The sequence below is a fragment of the Macrobrachium rosenbergii genome, chromosome 55 (genome assembly GCF_040412425.1).
Source record: "Macrobrachium rosenbergii isolate ZJJX-2024 chromosome 55, ASM4041242v1, whole genome shotgun sequence".
Classification (NCBI taxonomy): Eukaryota; Metazoa; Arthropoda; class Malacostraca; order Decapoda; family Palaemonidae; genus Macrobrachium; species Macrobrachium rosenbergii.
The window spans coordinates 91,654,230-91,661,729 of NC_089795.1; the positions used below are offsets into that span (position 1 = coordinate 91,654,230).

At 38.0% G+C, this 7,500-nt stretch overlaps 1 protein-coding gene across 1 annotated transcript in view; it reads left to right on the forward strand.

Moving 5' to 3' along the window:
* The first annotated feature begins 870 nt into the window (after window positions 1–870).
* Window positions 871–7,500, forward strand: part of LOC136835659 (prolyl 4-hydroxylase subunit alpha-2-like) — a 105,713-nt gene continuing 99,083 nt past the window's right edge. Inside the window, exon 1 of the mRNA XM_067099474.1 lies at window positions 871–1,159. The gene's annotated coding sequence lies outside the window, so the exon portion shown is untranslated. The remainder of the gene's footprint in view (window positions 1,160–7,500) is intronic.

Below are 7,500 nucleotides of genomic sequence, written 5' to 3' on the forward strand. Positions count from 1 at the left end.
TCATAACAGGCCCAGTCGTTTTAGTCTAAATAGGAAAAAAGACGTTTCCCCTCGTGGGATCGATTTCTTGCGCCTCACTTGTGGAGTGTGGATTTTTACAATTACAAATGAGCTAACCCTTACTCTATTCCCAGCAGTCAGTAAGGATGGACTAGTGGGAAGGTCTGGTGTGGACCTTTGCATTCAGGTCTACCAGCAGAGGTGTTACACACCTGGACAGGTAAAAAAAAAAAAAGCAAGTAAAAGCAGATAGTAGAAGGATTTTTTTATTCATTCAAAAGAAATAATTTTGCGACCTCAGAAAAAAAATAATTACTGCTTTTCTCTACAAATCGATTACTTGTCTTATTATACCTTTTTTTTTTTTTAAAGAGTTTTAGTTTAAATATCTGTAGAAAGTGAGTTTACTGATTTACCTGAAGTGATTGTATTTGACCTTGTTAATATATTTTGAAAATTATTTTGTATATACATTCTGTATTTATGTATGGCCATGCACCAAGTGAAAGTGCATTATTATTATTATTATTATTATTATTATTATGCAAAGTGAACTGGGCCAATTTTAGCATTTATAAAAAAAATATAGAGTAATACTTAGAACTGAATGAAAGTGTATATTATTACTATTATTATTATTATTATTATTATTATTATTATTATTATTATTATTATTATTATTATTATTATTCTGCAAAGTGAATTCGGCCAATTTCAGGATTTCTAAGAATATATACAGAGCAATACTTTGTCACCACAAAATAGACTAGAATTCAATTATTGACATAATTCCTTTCCAGTCCGCGCATGCGCACGTCCGTGATATGTTATGGCCGTCCTCATATTGAGGTAAATCCCAGTCGAGACTCCAGTGTTGGCTGAGACAGCCCCACGAAAGTCATCACTGTTAGCTCCTTCCACATTGAAATCGCTCGCACGTGTTCCGTAATTTTTTTTTCAGTTTTTTCATTAATCCTCTTTACTATTTCGCGCTTTTTTATCGCCAGTTATCCACTTCTTCTTTGGTTCTACGAGTGTCCCAGATCAACTTTAGTCGAAGATTGATTTTAACTGGAAACTATTGATTTTTATGAAACGATTCCGAGTGCTTTAGGTCGACGAAAAATATCCTGGGATCGATTTCAATCGCCGTAGGAAGGTAAGGCTTCGTATAATTATATCTTTGATGATAATGAATTAACAAAGGAATAAATATTTAGCTTTCTGTAAAAGAAAACTATTGTGCCGGCTTTGTCTTTCCGTCCGCCCTCAGATCTTAAAAACTACTGAGGCTAGAGGGCTGCAAATTGGTATGTTGATCATCCACCCTCCAGTCATCAAACACACCAAATTGCAGCCCTCTAGCCTTAGTAATTTTTATTCTATTTAAGGTTAAAGTTAGCCATAATCGTGCGTCTGGCAACGATATAGAACAGTCACCACCGGGCTGTGGTTAAAGTTCCATGGGCCGCGGCTCACACAGCATCATACCGAGACCACCGAAAGATAGATCTGTTTTCGGTGACCTTGATTACGCGCTGTACAGAAAACTCGATTGCTCCGAAGAAACTTCGGAGCAATTTTTACTTGTTTTTATCGGATAAAACCCTTGGAGTGTGAATTACGTTGCTTAGAAATTTTAGAATCTGTAGCAAATTCCATGGGACCCTCTGTAGACTGATCTTCATATATAACGCAGTTTGTATCTAATATTTGATTTATTTTTTTAGTGTGTAACACAAGGTCTTATGGGAAATAGATTCTACATTTAATTTGATCAGAAAACCTTCAAGACGAAGTTCAGTAAAATTTAAGCTATATATATATATATATATATATATATATATATATATATATATATATATATATATATATATATATATATATATATACATACATACATACATATATATATGTATACTGTATATATATACACACGCATATATGGAAACCATACGCCTGGCTCAGTTACACCTGTCTGACAGGTTACTTTCTATGGGCGCCCGTCTATAGCTGCATATGTGTGGGCGTGGAAGAATGAGATGAAAATACTGGAGGCGTATTGTTTTTCTCTTTTCTCCTTGCGTGTGCGTGCCATTGTTTGTTTGTGTGTTTGTTTGTTTGTGTGTGTATGTGCGAGCCTTACGTGTTTATTTTGTAATTGCGTGTGTGTGTGTATTCGTGTGCATTTGACGTGTTTATTTAGCAATTATGTGTGGGTGGTGTTTGTGTGTGTATTTGACGTGTTTATTTCGTAAAGTCTATCACTAAGACAAATCACAACACTCGGCTTTTCAAGGATTTTCTTGAATCAAACTGGCTAAACCTATCCCCTCACTACAAGGCCTGGGCCTTATTGTGACCCATTGCTTGTCTTCAAAGACAATTGCAAGTTTTATTATTATTATTATTATTATTATTATTATTATTATTATTATTATTATTATTATTATTATTATTCTCAAGGCAGGAACATCAACCTTCCAGTTTTATCCAGATTTGAGACCTTGATAAGTAAATAAACTCTATTGAAATTATTTTTTTAGAGGTTTTTTATTTGCTTTTGTAAGGATTTTTCGTTTTGCTTTTGTTAAGGGCGTTCTCTGAGCTTTTTCGTTTTGCTTTTGTTAAGAACGATTTGCTTTTGTTAAGGGCGTTCTCTGTGCTTTGGAGACTTAGATCTGATCTATTTTATTCATCACGAAGTCTTTGCGTGCACATTGTTTGCCTGCACGTGGTGCTTGCATTCGTTAGCCAGACTACTGACTCTCTCTCTCTCTCTCTCTCTCTCTCTCTCTCTCTCTCTCTCTCTCTCTCCTCTCTGGAGACTTAAATCTCACTTAAAAATTTTGTGTACTTTCTGTCTTAAATTCCTAAAGCCTTTCCTCTGTTATTTCTTCCTCTAAAGTATTTTCCTCTTTACTTAACCTTTCCCTTTCAAAGTATTTTCCGTTTACTTAACTCTCTCTCTCTCTCTCTCTCTCTCTCTCTCTCTCTCTCTCTCTCACACACACACACGTACACACACACTTATACACACGCTGCGCTTTCTGAACGTATATCAGAGTCCAGCCATGGGAAGGAGACCTTTTTCCGTATTTATTTCCTGTAAGATTCATGGCTTGTAGAGATCAGCGCGTCACGAGGCGTTTACGAAACTTGCAAGAAACCTCATCGGTCTGATACACGCGGCAATACGTCGCTTTGAGCCTATAAACCAAAAGAACAAGGAAGTATGACACTATGGTCAAATGATTTCTGTCCTCATCGTGACTTGTCGCTCGCACCAAATCACTACCTTTTGCTGCGAGACCCAACCACCATGGAAAGTAGGGCTATTGTCAAGTAGTCTTGTATTCTCTGCTCCATTAATTTCAAGATCGTGAAAAACCATTGCTTAAGAATGTTCTTGCAATGCAGTTCCAGGTCCATTGTTGGGAATAAGCTGCTATGTCACTTTCGACTTTTTGAGTTGTCACATATTCGGATGACCCATATGTACAGAGTTGATCAACAAGCCAGAAGGGCTTTAAATCAACAATTTCCAGTGGCTCTGAACTGACAGCTTCCATGGACTCAGGATCAACAACGTCCAGTGGCTCTGGATCAACAATCATCATGGACTCTGGATCAACAATCGTCATGGGCTCTGGATCACCAACTTCCAAGGAATAAGGATCAGCAACCTCCAATAGCTCTGAACTAACAACTTTCTGTGACTCAGGATCAACAACCTCCAGTGGATCTGGATTAATAATCATCAGGGACTCTGGATCAACAACTTCCAAGGAATCAGAATCAACAACCTCCAACGACTCAGGAAAACTCCAAGGCCCCTGGATCAACGAAATGTAAGGGCTCTGGATCAACAGCCTTTAAGGGTTCAGATCAGCAACCTTCAGTGGTTCTGGATCAACAACTTCCAAGGACTCAAGACCAACAACCACCAAGGGCTCTGGATCAACAACACCAAGTCGCTCTGCATGAACAACCTACAAGGACTTTGGATCAACAACCTCCAAGAACTCTGAATCAACAACCTCCAAAGACTTTGGATCAAGAACCTCCAGTGACTCTGGATCAACAACCTGCAATGACTCTGGATCAACAACTTCCAAGGACTCAGGATCAATAGTGTAAAAGAGCTAAGGACCAGCAACCTCTAAGGGCTATGGATCAACGACCTCCAATGACTCTGGATCAACAACTTCCAAGGACTCAGGATCAACAATCTAAAAGAGCTAAGGACCAGCAAGCTCTAAGGGCTCTGGATCAACAAGGAGCAACAACCTCCAATGGCTCTGGAATAATAACGCCTAAGGATCCATTACAACAACGTTCAAGGGCTCTGGAAGAACAACCTCCAATGGCTCTGAATCAACAACTTTCAGGGAATCATGATCAGTAACCTCCAAAGTCTTGAGATCAACAACCTCCAAGGACTCAGGATCAACAGACCCGAAGACCTCTTATTGAACGAGAACCTCCGAAGGCTCTCTCTCTCTCTCTCTCTCTCTCTCTCTCTCTCTCTCTCTCTCTCTCTCTCTCTCTCTCTCTGTGTCTGTACAGAACATACTTCAAGAAATAGTAATAGAAAAAAACATGACCTCTAATAAAATCAAATTTCGTAAAATACGCTAAAATAAAAACTGGAACTTTTGTCTAACACTGTTACTGAACACTGCTTGATCAAGCCTCAAAAAGGCTGGACAAATCTTACAGTATATAAAAATTAATGTGTATCCGTATTTCATTGTTTTAACAATGAGAGAGAGAGAGAGAGAGAGAGAGAGAGAGAGAGAGAGAGAGAGAGAGAGAGAGAGAGAGAGAGAAATAATGCTGTATGTGCACTGTCTTCTGCTAATACGTTTTATAGAGAGAGAGAAATGATACGGTATATACAAGGTCTTCTGTTAACATTTTTCATAAAGAGAGAGAGAGAGAGAGAGAGAGAGAGAGAGAGAGAGAGAGAGAAATGAGGCGGTGTGCGCACTGTCTTCTGCTAATACGTTTTGTAGAGTCTTCTGCTAATAATTTTCGCGAGAAGAGAGAGGATACGGCATGTGCAACGTTTTCTGCTGAAAATTTTCACTCAGAGAGAGAGAGAGAGAGAGAGAGAGAGAGAGAGAGAGAGAGAGTCCCGAAGACATACCTGATAGCCACGGGCAATCCCTTGTGATAGAGCCTAGCGGTTGTTTAGCCGTAAACGTCTCAGCCGTCGGCTTCGTCATTACTTAGGCCATAAAGTATATACGACCAGCAAGTTTCTTTTACCGATGCACTCATTCCGGATGGCGAGAGTTTATGAGAAGCGTCCTTCACTCGCAGTAAAAGTGGTGGTAAGAGTTATATTAAGAATCTGGCTGTCGCTGCTTAGTTATTAATTCCTAGGGTAAAGTTGCAAAGTCCTGTTACTAGCTGTTAGATTCGCGTCGGCTGAATCTAGAAGAAAGGGCATAGGGCTATATAAATTTTATCCCTAATTATATATATATATATATATATATATATATATATATATATATATATATATATATATATATATATACATATATATATATATACACCTCTTTGATGGCCGTGTCGTTTAAGGCATCACTGTAGTCCTGAGTTCTTGTCTTCCGTGGTTCGAGCCCACGAGACGACGAACTTATTATCAACCAAAAAATTCCCCTTCGGGTAACATATATGACAATGTATTATTTCCGAAGTAGAACGAATTGGATATTAAAGGACGTTTGTAGCTTAATTCTTGCATATGAATCATGGTGATGTGACAAAATTCATTCATGTATGTATATGTATATATATATATATATATATATATATATATATATATATATATATATATATATATATATATATATAATATATATATATACATTAATCGATTTTTTCCTAGACATTGAGCTAATCATAATTTTCCCAAACTTGACCAGATTAATCCTAGACACAGACATTACCTCCCTCTCCAGAGTCCACAATCGTAGATAATTGCTCCTTTTCTCTCTCTCTCTCTCTCTCTCTCTCTCTCTCTCTCTCTCTCTCTCTCTCTCTCTCTCTCTCACACACACAAGTTTACCATAACAACTCTCTTTTTCATCGAGTTGAAGTTCTCTTTCCATAATATAAGTTTGTATTACGGTAAAAGTAAAACTGCGTGAAAGTCAACATTACGTAACCCGGATTTTCAGGATCGCGAATCGGCGTGTAAACAAAAGAGATGGACGATGATAAAAACCTAAACTACTTCTTCTTCATATTTTTTGTTTGTGTGCGTGTTTGGACACTCGTCTACGGAGGCTTCAGCGGTGATTGTATGATCTGATAATTGGAGTAACCATAGGTGGACCAGTTTTTGCTCTATCAGGTCAAAATTGGGGGAGAAAACGCCGAAGTTCTGGACCAATTGTGGGATTTTGGGAGTAGCCGATTATGTGATGGTAATCTAACAGAGAGAGAGAGTCTCTCCCCTGAAATCATATCTAATTCACAAAGTGCCAAAACTGGTTCTGGAAGACCATACAAGAGTCTGGAACACTTACAAAGTTTCAAAGGCCGGTAACTTACTGGCTTGAAAGAACTTTAACTTAAGAAGTCTGGAAAAGAATTAGTTTGCAAAGCCAGCATGACCAATCACTTAGGATGTCTTAAAGACCAATAACTTGCAGTGTTTGAAAAATTTAAAACATAAAAAATCCGAAAGACTGTCAAATAACTCAGTCTGGAAGACCAAGACACTTTCGAAGTCTGGAAGACAAAAAACTGACAGAGTATTAAAGACTGATAACTCACAAAGTCTGAAAACTTATATGCCATTAACTTGAGAAGCAATCCTCCTGAACGAAATTCTAATAAATTAAAGCAGAAAAAACTGTACAAATAAATTTAAATTAATATCCTCCTGACCACATTGCAAACCACTGCAATGATCACTGCAGTTTTCAATCGAAATTCTTCGCTATGGGGCATTCAGGTCTGCCTGCAACGCATATACCACTTTTCCTTTGTTTCAGCTGCAGTAAAACATGTCATAAACACTTGTCGGCAACTTATCCCACAAACATCACAAACATGTTGAACACAGCCCAGTGGCTTATAGGTACTTCTAACCAATGCCTCATGCGATCATCCAGCGTTTGCCAATGGTTCGTTCTCCACTTTTATGGCCGTTGACTTGTTTGCAACCTGTTTGTGATATGTATGCAACAAGTTGTAGACATGTTAATGACATGTTTTGATTTAGACTGATGTTCGCGCAGTTGTACCTTTTTGTTTCCACCAATCTCAATGGCTTTGTTTTTGTATTGATTTGTTCTTAACCTGTCTGAGATATGTATGGGACATGTTGCGTAAGCGTGTCCAGATGTAAATTTATGTCATAATAAAATGGTTGAAATCCCTTGAAATCTCTATTGTATTGTTCTGTACATAGAATTTAGGCCAAAGGCCAAGCACTGGGACCTATGAGGTCAATCAGCACAGAAAAGGAAATTGAGA